Source organism: Odocoileus virginianus, chromosome 8 (genome assembly GCF_023699985.2).
Source record: "Odocoileus virginianus isolate 20LAN1187 ecotype Illinois chromosome 8, Ovbor_1.2, whole genome shotgun sequence".
Lineage (NCBI taxonomy): Eukaryota > Metazoa > Chordata > Mammalia > Artiodactyla > Cervidae > Odocoileus > Odocoileus virginianus.
Window position 1 is genome coordinate 53,423,959 of NC_069681.1, and position 14,727 is coordinate 53,438,685.

At 41.2% G+C, this 14,727-nt stretch overlaps 1 pseudogene; it reads right to left on the reverse strand.

The window, feature by feature from the left end:
* Window positions 1-869: 869 nt before the first annotated feature.
* Window positions 870-969, reverse strand: LOC139036412 (U6 spliceosomal RNA; annotated as a pseudogene).
* Window positions 970-14,727: the final 13,758 nt, after the last annotated feature.

Genomic DNA, 14,727 nt, shown 5'->3' on the forward strand with positions numbered 1-14,727 from the left:
GTTTCCTCCTATAAAATTTTCTTATGCCTAAAATAATATTTTTGTTGAATTACATTATGTTCACATGGCCGATTTGAGGTGACCTTGATAGGAAAGAAACACTGTGGTAAAAGAGGAACAAATTATTATTACTATTTTTTAACAAATTATTTTTGCCTTTTTAATTGCACTTTCTCTGAGTCCGAGGCGTGGCAGCTCCTTTCTGCTCCCCCATCTACATATATAGTGAGAAAAACCTAAGGGCACTATTCTCAGCTTCACCACAAAGAAAAAATAAGAAGGAAGAAAAATTGCTGCTGGATATGCTAGGTTTCCTTGGTTTCTGGTAAACTAGAACATTATGCACTTTCATAGTCATCCAAAGCTAATTTTACCCCTACTGTCTGCTAGTCATTAGAATAAAATCTTTTATTTAGTTCTGATAGGAATATAGTAAGTAATTGGATTTCTTAGGATGTGAGGTAAAATATGGAGAGGAGATAGACGTGTCAGGCATACACACACACACACACACACACACACACACACATAGAGGCTCGTGCACACACACAATACATTAATGTCAGAACCTATGCAAGCTCTCATACTGGGGGTTGCCCCTTGAAAATATTACAGGAAGTTTCTGTGAATCAGACAGACTGACTCCTCTGGGCTTAGAGGAGCTTTTGATGAGGGTAATTAGCAAATCTCTTGCTTTTGTACATCATTAAGTGCTTGACAAATGAATATTCACATGCTTTATTCCATCTATTTTCCATATGGAAACTGAGGTTTAGTCAGGTTAAGTGACTCCCTAAGATTACACAGGTCTTGGAGATGTTTTCTTTTTCATTTGTTTGCTTATTTATTTAACTATCGTTGATTTACAAAAAAATACCCAACGCTTCATGAATTTGCATGTCATCCTTGAGCAGGGGCCATGGTAATCTCTGTATTATTTCAATTTTAGTATACAGGCTGCTGAAGCCAGCACCTTAGTATTGTTTTCTGATGCAGAGGCCGGACTCCACCACTGTGTTGCTATCAACTCACCTGTTCATCCTCCTGGGCCTTCTGGGAGCCCTTGGCACCCAGCGAGAGATGGATCAGGGGCTCAGATTAAATGTGTACCTTTGTTGTGAGATCTATGTGAGAAGCAGTGGTGCACACAGGCTCCACAGTCCTTGCAAACACTGGAGACTTGATAAACCCTCTGTGTGTTTATCATGGAGCATCACAGCCTGGAGAATAATTGTGTCTGGGAGCAGAAACCACTACCCTTATCCTCTGTGACTTCCAAAACCATTTGGTTTCCTAGAGAAGAGCAGACTAGAGAGCAGCTGCTGGTCTTTAGTACAGTTCACCGACATTTACAACACACTCATGTTAATTATAAAATACAGTATTTGTGTGTGTGTGTGTGTTAGTCGCTCAGTCGTGTCCAACTCTTTGCAACCCCATGGACTGTAGCCCACCAGCCTCCTCTGTCCATGGGATTCTCCATGCAAGAATACTGGAGTGGGTTGCCATTCCCTTCTCCAGGGGATCTTCATAACCCAAGGATCAAACCCGTGTCTCCTGCATCTCCTGCATTGGCAGGCAGATTCTTTACCACTGTGCCACCTGGAAGTCTCTATTACTATTTGTAATAGTCATTACAGCTATTATTATCTTCCCCACTTGATAGGTAAGCAGATTTAAGCACCCGAGCGGTTAATTACTTGCTCAAAATCACGTAACCAGGATCCAGTAGACCCAAAATCTGAACCCAACCAGAACTTAGGCTAGGCTCTCCTGCCCCTTTGGATATTAGGAGCTGTACTAAGTGATGAAGAGACCAAAATCAACAAGAGTCCTTCCTTAATAAACCCGGAGTCTGTATGGGAGATAGGCTTCTCTGGTGGCTCAGATGGCAAAGAATCTGCCTGCAATGAAGGAGACTCAGCTTCCACCCCTGGCTTGGGAAGATCCCTCGGAGAAGGGCATGGCAACCCACTCTGGTACTTTTGCCTGGAGAATCTCATGGACAGAGGAACCTGATGGGCTACAGTCCACAGGGTCACAGTCAGACACGACTGAGCCCAGCACAGGCAGGTTGAGCTGGTCCAATCATAGTTTCAGGTAAAGGAGGAATAGACTAGGAAAGGATGTAGTGGAAGACAGTCTTTGTGACCTCAGGAGACAGTGGGAAGAAGGAGAGAGAAGGTGGATGAGACGGGAGATGTCCACCTTCCGGGGGTTGGTTTGGGTGGCAGTGGTGTGCAGTGAGGAGGTGGTTGGCACTGGGGTCACCCAGCTGTCAGTGACAGGGGAGGCAGTTGGGGGGAGGCCCACGCTCCACTCCCCTGTTTGGAATTCCAATTGCAGTCTGCTCCACCCAGAGCCTCGTGAGGAGAGGGGAGGTGAGGTGTGATCGGACAGAACAAGGTCTTCCTGGTGCTCTTGAGGTTTTCTCAGTTCCACGCTGTAGAAGTTGAGTTGATGCACAGTCGACCAGTCTTGGGGACAGGACTGCAGGTGACTCTTCATGAGCCAGGGCTCTGGATAGTGGACGTGATGGAGACTCAGGATTTTCCCAGGAGCCAGAAGAATAAATCACATGTGCAGGACGCCCAACTGCCGGATGGAGTCAGCACACAGCAGAAATATGAAGCGCCAGCCAGGACACACCCAGGACTCACGTGTCTGCTAGTATCAGCCTCTGCCCCCCACACCCATGAAGCTGAAGGCACAGATCCCTTCCTCTTTATAGAGGAGAGAAGCTGGGTAAGTGCTAGCACATCTGAGAGTCTGAACTGACCAAGACACAGTGTGAGTTAACATCGCCACCCTCCCACACCATCTGCAGCATGGAGACAGCTCTGGGCAGTCAGGGTCTTCATAAACATGCTTTCTTCTTCTCTGAGGTCTTGCTTGCTCTAGCATGACATGTGAGATAAAAGCACATTTACAACAACCTGCTAGCAAAAGAGGGAGAAAAATGTTTAACAAACCTGTATCATGCGTACTCTTTTTAGTAAGAATATTTTGTTTATTCCTATTTGTAAGAAAAGAAGACTTACTACTAATGCAGCATTTTAACTTAGCAAAAAGAAATGATTGGGCCAAGGAAGTGCTTACTAGGAAGTATTTTCTGAGATAAGATCTAATTCTTTAATTGCCATTAATTTGTACCCAATTAAAAGGAGGCGCTAAAAACTATAGTGAGTATAAATGAAGGAAATCAAGTTGGTGAAGAATCTGGAAACCCTGGGGAGTTTCCCCTACTGAAGATAAGGCAGTGTTAAAAAAACTACTGGCTGCAAATATATAAAGGGTTCTGTTGATAAAATCGGGTAATCAACATAAATTTGCTTTATAGGCTCTATAGTGCTTTGGAGATGTTAGCTTTTTCTACCTTATTTTATTTACTGTAGTTGCAGATGACAGAAGCAGACCCAATGGGTCAGATGGATAAAGAAGCAGATTGTACTTCTTTTTATATAAAATCGTGAGGCATCTGATAGTGGAACGTGCTGCCTTAAACATGGAAACTGACAGTGTTTGGGGACAGGATGAATTTGTCTTTAAGGTCACTTTCAGGCTCTAAGTCTCTGCTGTTCTAGGAAATGATTTCTTAACTTTCTTAGTTCATCTATGGGTCTTTCTTCCTTAAAATTAAAGAGGAGAAAGAAATAATTTTCTCCAGGGCAAGTGTCTGGGGCTCTACTAAGTCAGTTCAGTCATGTCCAGCTCTTTGTGATCCCATGGACTGTAGCTTACCAGGCTCCTCTGTGCATGGGATTCTCCAGGTAAGAATACTGGAGTGGGTTGCCATTTCCTTATCTGAAGGATCTTACCAACCCAGGAATGGAACTGGGTCTCCTGCAGGCAGATTCTTTACCTTCTGAGCCATGGGGGGAAGCCCCAAGTGTCTGGTAAGTGGTGGATTTTTGCACCTATGAGGATAAGTGAACACGTAGCTTGTTGTTCAGAACGTGGGCCTTGGGTCAGCAGCTGTAGCACTATCTGGGAGCAGGTTAGAGAGGAAGAACCCTGGCCCACCCCAGAGAGTCCAAGCTTGAGTCTGCAGGAAGGTGGGAGGAGCTCGGAGTTAGATACTGGGGGACCCCCTGGAAGCAAACTCCCAGAGTATGGGAGTGCTCAGACCTGGGAGACTCCGGAGCTCTGGGAACCAGAGCAGCTTCAGCTCAGACTCCTGCCTGCCCTTCCATCAGGGCAAGTAACCCAAACCTCAGAGCGAACCCAGGGGGCTTATTTTGGATTAAAATCAGTAGTGCCCATTGTCAGGACAAATACAAATCAAATAGAAGAGGCTTAATTCCTCCTGATGAAAATAAGGAAAGAGATTTCCCTCCCCTCCTTTTTCTCAGAGCGTTTACTTTGCCTGCCCAGTCTGCTGCTGGTCACTATTGCTGCTCAGCCACTAAGGCATGTCTGACTCTATGTGACCCCACGGACTGTAGCCCACTGGGTTCTTCTGGCTGTGAGATTTTCTCGGCAAGAATACTGGAGTGGATTGCCATTTCCTTCTCCAGCATTTATTTTAGAAAACATGTAATTACAAGTACTTCCTCATCTCTTTGAAATATATAAGAATCTTTTAGAAAACTAGATAGGCCCTTTTTCAGCTTTCTGACCTGGGAATGTCTTTCTCAAGGACCTGGGAGGTTATCTCTTTAAACATCAAGGGAGACAGGGCCCCCATCTCTCAGTCTCTGTGAGTGGACAAGAACCTGATTTTGGTGGGTGTCTTATTCTAAAGTGCAAAGCTACTTCCTGTCACAAAGAGATGAGTAGTGTGTTTTCACTCTGGAAAAAGCAAAATTAGCCAACACGAATGGTCACCCCAACTACCAGATGAAATCAGGATGAACCGTTTATGAGAGATGGTGCTGTCAAGCGCTCTGACTTGAGGACTAGTTCCTGTTCGAGAATATGTATGCAGTGGCTTGCGTCTTCTGAAGATTCTTTTCTGTCTTTACATCTCTTAGTGGATTGCCTTTGATTCGCTTTGCTTTCTGGTTCAGTGCTTATTCGATGATAAACGTGTTTTCTTTCTCTACTATTTTTGTGGAGAGGTTTTCTGTATCGGAAGATTTTGTTTTTAAAATATATTTCCCCAACGCCATATTGTTATACTGATAGATTAAGTATTTTACCTATCCATCCTATCCTTCCACAAGGCCCTCCCTTCCCTTCTCCCTCCCTCCCTCCCTCCCTCATTCCTCAGCTGTCATTTATCTTTTCTTTATCTTTCTATTTTTTTTTTTCCAAATTGGTATGGAAACCCATTCTCCAGTGAAATTATTCTGTGTAGATGGGCTGGAATGTTTATGAGAGGACATATGTTATAGAAGTTCTGAAAAAAGATGACACCATGGAACCAACGATTAAAACACTGGTTTAATCCAGAGTGTTTTCTTTGAAGTGAGGAAGTTTAGAACTGGGCCCTCTGGTGTTGAGAATTTGGAACAAAGGAAGTTTCCTTCTCAAAAGAAGATGTTTATTTTAGGATATTGATAAATGTTAAAAAATATGAACTTCTCATTCTGAGAGGTATAAGGTTGGAAATTATAAAATGCCTATAGTATAGTATAGTATAATATAGTATAGTATAGTATATGTGTGTATGTGTGTGTGTGTGTGTGTGTGTGTGTGTTAGTTACTCAGTTGTGTCCGACTCTTTGCGAACCTATCAACTCTTCTGTTCATGGGATTTTCCAGGCAAGAATAATGTAGTGGGTTGCCATTCCCTTCTCCAAGAGTATAGTATAGTATGATGTTATATTTATTACATTGCAATCAGTTCATCTATATTTGTGTGTATCTATATCTGTCTGTCTATCTATCTATTTATCATCAGAAGCCATTTCATTTGCTCTTTTGGGGATGAGAAAAACATTTATTTGAATATGGTGATGAATTCCATGTACTAGCAGACAGGGGAGATGCAAATTATTACCATTGTTCATTTCCAAGGCATCATTCTTTGGTTATAAAAGCTACCCAAAGAGCATATTAGCGAAACAGTTTATTTAAAAGTACTCACTAAACAAAAATATAGAACCTCTGAAATGATTTAAGCAAGTGATATGATCCTGTATTGATACAATACAGGAGTTGATGAGCTCCCTAACTCTTCAGTGGGGAGGCCCCACCCAGCTTGAATAGGGATGTATCGTTGTGCCCCTGACCTTCCTAACAAACTATAGTAGCAGCGTTCCTGGTGAATAGTCTCCTTTGTCAGTATCAGTAAATACTTAACCTTTTGAAGCCAAAATGCACATCTGAGGTAAACATTAAAATATCTCTTAATTCTCTCAGAAAGCTTAGACTCTGAAATTGTTTGCATAAGACTGTGATTTAATTTCTGAACCCTACCTTTTTCTCCCCCGAGGTTTTGACCTTGTCCATGCCAGAGAGCCACAAAGCAATGTCTGGCATTGGAATAAATACAAATAAAATCTCACATTTTGCATAACCTCAACTATCATTCCACACAGCACAGGACTATCTTAGGTCTACTGAAGAAGTCTATTTTTACCACAAATTCAAAGCTATCTAGTGTTACTTTTCTTAATTAAGCTGGGCTGATCTCATAATTCAAAAGGCTTCATTTTTTTTTCCTGCGTAAATTAAACTCCCTGTGCAATGCAGTGACCAAAACAAATAATCTATGACCTACAAACAAGACACTTGCATTCCCTGAAGAATTACGCTCTTGTTTCCTCTAGGTTATACATCTTTGAGCCTCTCTTTGGTGTAACGACCTTCTGGTGCTCATTAGCAAGCTGATTACCATTAACACAGCTATAATGCAGCAATTTTCTTGGTGTATGTCTAGGAGAAATGCTCATCTGAATGCAGTCAGGGGACAAAATTAACTGCATAAATCTACAGCACAAACTGGATCTCGTCCAACTTTACACGCGTCGTCTTTCCTCTCCTAGTTGTGACATCATGGTCCAGATTCCCACTGACGGCTTAATAAGTATCTCAGGGTTTCATATTTAATTTCCTTTCATCTCTGTATATTACATTTCCAAGCTTAATTTCAAGAGTGCCTGACCACCTTATTACCATGTCTGGTAATATATATTTACCTTTAATCTTTTAGCTATGTCCCCTAATGGCTGTTTTATGAGGTTCTTATCTACTTTATTTTTATCTTTTCTTTCACATTTATATCTTTTAAAAAATGTTGGATGATAGAGTAGGATTTCGGGACACACACCCACTGATACATCTATGGAGTTAGAAACAAGACTGAGATACATCAGCCATTAGTATTTTAGGAGAGAGGCATAAATATTACTGTCTTGCAAGATAGAATTATATAAATAGTCATGAAAGGAAGTGAAGTTTTAATGAAGAGAATAAGGGATGTGTGAGACCTGGATTTGCTTTCATGCTTCCATCGCAGCCATCCTGTGCTTCCTTGACAACGCTGGTCTCTAAGCATGCACTGGTGAAGAGGAAAAGTTAAAATTTTACATAATCTCCTGCTTTTCTGCCTCTGTAACTCTGTAATTTTGCTCCTTGCAAAGTCTGGATCACGTAGGTCATGTAGTCTCAGAAAGTGGGGACTTGCCCTACTAGGAACTGGAGCTTTTCTCACTCACCCTTGTTTTGCTCTTTGCAAATGCCCAGCCCCTGCAAACCTGCTTAATCATGCCTGTCCGCATAAAGATCAGGCATTCCCCTCCCCATCTTGACCACTGTTCCCGTGAATACAAAACCCCTTAGTTTAAACCAGCCTATGAGCAGCTAGTGTTGCCCACTATAGTAGGTCTATAAAAACTCTGTAACTCCTTTGTTCGGGGCTCAGAGCTTAAGTGTTAACTCCTCTGAGCTTGCCAGTGTAATAAACCTGAGTTCTCTAAGTCTCCGAGTGTGGTGCTTGGTCCTCGATTACTGGTTTCTGCAACGCTGATGATTGCTAACTCTCAGCGTGTAGGTTATGACTGACAGGAAAGCTCCTGAGACTCTCTGAAATTCTTATTCTGGATTGTTCTTTGAGGGTGGTATTTAAATATTATGGTCAATGAAAAATGACGTTGGGGAGATTATGAAGTTTGGTTTTCATAATGCTTACATACCAGAATTATAAGAAGTATGTTGGCATCAAAATCACTATCAAAATAAAACAAGATTTGATGTGATTACAGAGTAAACCACAGTATGAATAATCACTCTAAAAGCAGAAGAAAAAGTTATGCATTTTATAATCAAGAATGGGCTAAAATTCAAATTTATATTCTTTAAAAACAAGCTGTGTCCAGTTTTGCTTTCAAAGCATGAAATAAATTCTCTGTGCTTTCTCAATTTAAGAAAGCAGACCAAGATTCAATAATTTCAAAAGGTTAATATAGCTTCCCAGATTTCCTGACTGATTCCCAAGAAGAAGCTTATCTCCTTAAGCAAAACAGCTCAGCAAATGCCAGTGGTAGTCTTTACACTGCCCAGAACACACTGGCACTTTCTCTGCAACCAAGAGAGTGGTACATTTTTGCTGCGTGGCAATCAGAAATGGTTTGCCCTGAACAAAAAGTTGTAAACTGGTGTGTGTCTAGACTGTGAAAGTTCAGCTGTAAATGCTTATCTTTTTATCTGTAATCATTTGATTATTCATTCATTCATTCCACATGCAACATCCATCTGTGAAATTTTACTTTGCTATATTCCAGGACCTCCCCGGTGTCTCAGATGGTAAAGCGTCTGCTCCAATGCGGGAGACTGGGTTCAATCCCTGGGTTGGGAAGATCTCCCAGAGAAGGAAATGGTAACCCACTCCAGTATTCTTGCCTGGAAAATCCCATGGACGGAGAAGCCTGGTAGGCTACAGTCTATGGGGTTGCAAAGAGTCAGACACAACTAAGCGAGCGACTTCACTTCATATTCCAGTCACTCTGCTAAATACTGGCTTTCCTGGTGGCTCAGTTGGTAAAGAATCTGCCTGTCATGCAGGAGATGCAAGTGATGCAGGCTCGATCCCTGGGTTGGGAAGATTCCCTGGAGGAGGGCATGGCAACACACTCCAGTATTCTTGCCTGGAAAATTCCCATGGACAGAGGAGTCTGGTGGGCTGCAGTCCACGGGGTCACCAAGAGTCAGACAAGACTGAGCGACTAAGCACAGCACAGATGCTAAATACTGGCGTTATAATGGCAGATAACAGTCCGCGTTGAGAGGCAGCACAGGCTTCCTTGGTGGCTAAGATGGTAAAGAATCTGCCTGCAGTACAGGAGGCCCAGGTTTGATCCCTGGGTCAGGAAGATCCCCTGGAGAAGGGAATGACTATCCACTTCAGTTTTCTTGCCTGGAGAATTCCATGGACAGGGGAACCTAGTGGTCTATAGTCCATGGGTCACAAAGAGTCAGACACAACTGAGTGACTAACACACTGTCATAATATCATAGAGAAAAAAATAAGGCAGGATCTAAATGCTGGCTCTACTATTCAACATCAGCCTTAGTCTGCTTGGACTGCAGTGACAAAATACTATAGATTGGGTGGCTTAAACAGAAACGTATTTTCTCACAGCTTTGGAGGCTAGAAGTCTGAGTTCAGAGACCAGAGCCCCAGCATGGTCAGGTTCTGGTGAGAACTCTCTTACTGGCTTGCAGACAGCCACCTTCTTACTGTGCCCACAAAAAGGAGAGAGAAAGTACTCTTTCTGGTGTCTCTCCTTCCAAGGGCACTAATTCCATCATGAGGACCCCACTCACATGACCTCATCTAAAACTAATTATCTCCCAAAGTCTGCATCTTCAAATACTATATCACACAGTGTGGCGGTTGGGGTAAGGCTTCAACATATGACTTCGGGTGGGGAAGACACAATTCAGCCACAGCAGCATCTGTGCTGCTTTGAGAGTCTACTTCCTCCTTTGTGAAGTGTATACTACATGCCTTTTGGAGGATTTGATAATACCATTAGGTAGCTTAAGTAAAAACACCTATTGCGAATGGTTATTGATGAAAAGTAGGGACTGAATAAATAATAGTGTTATGTCTCTTTTTCTCACTGCTCCTTTCCTGGTCAAAGTTCCCAGTATGGGAATAGATGAGGGAGTGGCGCAAGGAGAAATAAAATGGCAAGCTACTGTCAGATCACTTTCTGACTCATTTTATAACAACAGTGTGAAAAAAGTGCTATAGCCACTCAGAAAGGAGACATTAATTCTGTTTCTGCCCTCTGGAAATAGTGAGGGACACAGTAGGGGGACATGTAGTAAGTAGAGTCTAAAAGAGAGATTGTTTGGATTAGGTTTTCTAGATGGAGTAAAATATTCTAGGCTAAGAAGTTAGAAAAGACCTTTCAGACTGAACAAAGATGATGGATCCATGACCAGGCATGGCTTTGGTGGGGAATCTGGTGTGACATGACTATGAACACACATCTCAGGAGCTGAACACACATTAAGGTAGCTTTCTTTTTCCTTTGAGAGGTCTTCTATCCTTTCAACCTCTCATTTTAACAGTATATCATCTATGGGTAAGGAAAATTTATGCCATAGTTCACAGAGCACAAATTGGGAAGATTTCAGAACTCTGGGGTTTGGAGTTTCAGATATAAACGGCTTCACAGGGACTCCCAAATATAAGGAGATACATGGAGGTCTCAGCCTCCTGTGGGGTCTGATGAACCCTCTGAGTAGCCGCTAGTGTATGTCCTTGAAAGGATGTCTGTTAAGGAGAATCATTTTGTACACAGTCCCAAATGCTGAAGGTTTCCTTTTCCAGATTGAAAAAAAAAAACACTTTTATATCACAGAGAGGGATCAAAGTAAGAGAGCCACTCACATTCACACTTAGAGTATCAGATTTTTCTTCTTAAAACAAAAAAGAAACTCTTTTTATTATAACGGTAGTACATATTCACTTTAAAAACTACAAGCTACAGACAAACAAAGGAGACCAAATTAAGCCTTCTGTAATCTTATTACCTGAAGACAATGTTTAAATTTTCAGAGATCGTACATTCTTTTATATGTATTGTATGCAGATAATATTTTGCCTTTCTATACAATTTATAATTTGCTTTTTCAAGTCAAGTTTTATTAGAAATAAGATGCTTCTCCAATATAATGATTACTTAGTATTTTGGTGTAAGTTTGTGTTGTAATTTATGGTAATCAATTTCATATTTTTATTTACTTAGCTTATTTTTGTAACTTCTGATATGCTGTTATAGCTTCAAATTTTGTAAAAGTTAATATTTGTTAAGATAAAGTTCTAGAAATGAAATGTTTCAAGTTAATGGTATATACACTTTCAAGGCAGTTGATAACTGTTATAAGTTGCTGGCCACAAAGAATGTATGGATGTCAAATTTTATCAAACTTTTATGAAACTATGTCCTCTATGTTTTTGTTAACGCTTGACACTACCGTTTCTTAATTGCCTACTTGACCTTTTTTAAGAGTAAGCTTTAATAGGGTGGAACTATGTGAGCTTTAGAAGAGGGAGAATTGGGGAGAATGGAAGTCCAGATAGAAAGGCCTGCTTCAGAGTCCATGGATGTACCTCGTCTGGATTATGTTTTGCCCTGGGCTAGCCTTGAGTTGCAAGGTGTGTATTCTGCACTTTTTTCCAAGAGGTCACGACATCATACTTATTACAGTTCTCTCTCTCTCTCACACACACACACACATGAACTTTGAAAACTTTCTCTGTTTTTCTACAAATATGCCCTTTCTGTCTCACTGGACTTGCCTCCTCCATTGCAACAATTAAGGGCAAGTCCCAGATGTCAGGCTTCGACATCTTTACCGGGGTGTCTGTATCCTCTCCAAGACCCCCATAACATGGAGTCACAGAGATACCGCCTTTGCAAGCACAATTTTCTTTTGGATTTTAGAGATATTAGGTTACTATTTATATGATGACACACAGATATTGAAATTTTCACAAGATAAATTATTGAAGTGATCATGGAAATAAAACCAGCAAAAGGGCTATTTTTTAAAAAGTAATGTTTTCAGGGAATATCACTTATTCACTTATAATTTGCCAAATTGTAAACCTGAAACTGAAAATAAAGGGAACCTGCCTTGAGGACATCTTAAGTTATAAACGATAGATGTGTGTGGTCACGAGGAAAGTATGTGGGGAAAGTATGGGTTACAATGTAGCATAAGGTAGTCAGAGGGCTGGTTGTGAGTCAGAGTTGTTTTCCTTGTTTAGTCACTAAGTCCTGTCTGACTCTTTTGTGACCCCATGGACTGTAGCCTACCAGGCTCCTCTGTCCTTGGGATTTCCCAGGCAAGAGTACTGGAGTGGGCTGCCATCTCCTTCTCCAGGGGATCTTCCTAACCAGAGACTGAACCCAAATCTCCTGCATTGGCAGATGGATTCTTTACCACTGAACCACTTGGGAAGCCCTGTGAGTCAGACAGCTGAGCTCAAATCTACTTCTATTACCTCCTAGCTGGGTAACTTTGGCAACAGACTTCTTATAGCTCTTAACTTATCTATAAGATACAGATAGCAAAGTCTCCTCAATGGGTGTGTGATTAAATGACTTATCTGTGAAGTACTTAACAAAATGTCTAGCTCACAATAAGTGGTCAAAAATAGTAGATATAATTATAAGCTACACTCCATTAACTATGCCTTTATAGTTTTAGTTTAACATTTATAAAATGTTCACAAAGGATACAAACAAGATACAGGGTAGATACACAAAACTGCTACATTCTTACACAGAAGAAAAGATGTAAGTAGCAGTGAAAGATGACAATGTAGTCTGTCATTGTCCTGCTACTTTACTTGGTTAGAGCAGAATGCAAAAGAGAACAGTTTTTTTTTTAGGAATAAATCTTAGTTTCTGTAAGAGTTTTTGGACTGAAATAGCTGACCCCCCACCCCCACCCCATGAACAGGTAATTCAGTGATATCAAGTAAACAGTAAATTTACAAATAGGTTCTTGATACCAAGATCCATTGGTATCTTGGGAAAGTGAGAATTCTGGCCAAATGACAAATCAGATCTTAGAAAATAAATCTAAATACAAAGATTATTTAACAACAGACTGGAAACAATTGATGAACAATTCAGTGATATCTATCTCTGGGTTAATGAGTCAAGGTTACTGAAGATGGTGTAATGGAAGGAGAATGCAAAAGTGTCTTCATATACATAGGCACTCAAGAGATATCATTTTTAAAAAAAGTGATATCATTTCTAATTAATATAAATACATTAGGTTTCATTTTATTACTATGTCTTTAATACATTATTCTAAAACTTCGGTATAAAAAGAGTAGAGTATTATGTATGTACCAATTAGCTTGGGCTTCCTTGGTGGTTCAGATGGTAAAGAATCAGCCTGCAATGCGGAAGACCCAAGTTCGATCCCTGGGTTGGGAAGATCCCCTTGAGAAGGAAATGGAAACCCACTCCAGTATTCTTGCCTGGAGAATCCCATGGACAGAGGAGCCTGGCTGATTACAGTCCAGGGGGTCACAAAGAGTTGGAGATGACTGAGCGACTAACACACACACACACCAATTAGTTTAGTGTTTAATTTTAGGAACGGTCAGCTGTTTTCACCAAGAATCCATCCTCCAAAGATGGTAGGTTAACATTTTATCAGATGAGCCACACTCCATAAATGACTACCCCAGACTGTGTAGAAAACTATCCGTACACCCACTGACACTTTGGGTGATGTTAATTGACTTAGACAATGTCAAAAATAGGCTGCTGCTGGCTAAATTCATGGCTTGTTCTAGACTATGTTTAATGCATTCTCTGTATGAAGTTAAGTATGCAAAACACGTGAAAAGCCTAAAATATTCACAGGATATCCCTTCCACACTTTGCTCCTCTTTCATGAATGTGGATTAAGAAACCATTTTGGGATTGCTATGTACACTCTGCAGTATTTAAAAGTGATAGCCATCAAGGACCTACTGTACAGTGCAGGGAACTTTGCTCAATGTTGGGTAGCAGCTTGAATGAGAAGGGAGCTGCTGGGAGAATGGATACAGGCGTATGAATGACTGAGTTCCATTGCTGCCACCTGAAACTATCACAACTTTGTCAATCAGCTATACTCCAATACAAAATAAATGGTTTTTAATGATAATAATAATAAAAGAATCCAGCAATATCTATAGCTAGAACTGTTAGGCATGGAGCATGGAACCCCAAATGGCCCCAAGCTCAGCCACTGATTCAGGAGGACGACTACTCACCTGATACCAACTGTAAGAATAATAGAAATTTGCTTCTAGAATTCCATCATATCTCCTAATTGCCCAAAGGTACACTGAGTTCACAGGACAGATTGTATGAAGTACATTGGGGCTTACTTGCTAACAAGTACTTGCTTAGTAAAAGTCTGACTGGGTGGCAGCATCGGGCTCGGAGTGGTTTTCATTGACAAAGTTGTGCTTGCAGGAGTGACAGTGGAATCCTCTCACTTGGGTTTTCTTCAGGGGCAGCTGACTACCAGAAAGTGCCTGAGAGCTAGGCATGACCCAACTGGCTTGAGTGAAATTCACAATGCTCTTGTTTTTTCTATACTATGGCTTGTTTATTATTATGATTACTTTTGGAGGAAACTCTTCTTGTTCAAGGGCTTTCCTGGTGACTCAGATGGTAAAGAGTCTGCCTGTATTTCGGGGGACCCAGGTTCAATCCCTGGACTGGGAAGATCCCCTGGAGGAGGAGATGGCAGCCCACTCCAGGATTCTTGCCTGGAAAATCCCTTGGACAGAGGAGCCTGGCAGGC